The sequence below is a fragment of the Priapulus caudatus genome, unplaced genomic scaffold (assembly GCF_000485595.1).
Source record: "Priapulus caudatus unplaced genomic scaffold, Priapulus_caudatus-5.0.1 Scaffold1192, whole genome shotgun sequence".
NCBI lineage: Eukaryota > Metazoa > Priapulida > Priapulimorpha > Priapulimorphida > Priapulidae > Priapulus > Priapulus caudatus.
The window spans coordinates 10,335-10,926 of record NW_014578253.1 but is presented as its reverse complement, the minus strand read 5'-3'; positions in this window follow the sequence as shown (position 1 = coordinate 10,926).

The window sequence follows — 592 nt, the reverse complement described above, 5'->3', positions numbered from 1 at the left end:
TCAAGTATATAAATATATAAAAAATTTAATAACATACATTTATTGTTACGTATATACTTAATTACATCGTACATTTGCACCAGAAATTCACATATATAGCAAATTATATCATAGAATTATACAATTACATTGACTAATAGCAAGAGAAACATGGAGGTTTTTGAACCATGAAAATCAATGTTGCCCGAAACCGGGTGTAACATTGGGTTTCAAGATAAACAAAATTATGTTGCCGACACAAGCAGGCATCTAAACACGTGTTTGGTTAGCTCATTTGCATAGTCAGATGCCAGCTTGATAGCAATCCGTATGATCGTCGCGTCCGCCGTGGCGTGCGTTCGCGTGCGTCCGGGCGTCAACAGTTGGGTACAATAACTTAACACCGCTTGATGTACGGTCACGGATAATTCGGGACAGTGGGGGGGGGTAATCCCGCAAAACGAGTTGTGATGTTCGAAAGCTGGGGAGCAAGAAGTCACAAGGTCAGAGAGGATGTACAAGAAGGGGAACCATTTCGGCTTCTTTAATTAATAAGTAGAGTAGGAAGAGGGGTCCCCATGCGAACCGATTGAATATATATTTCTAATACTTT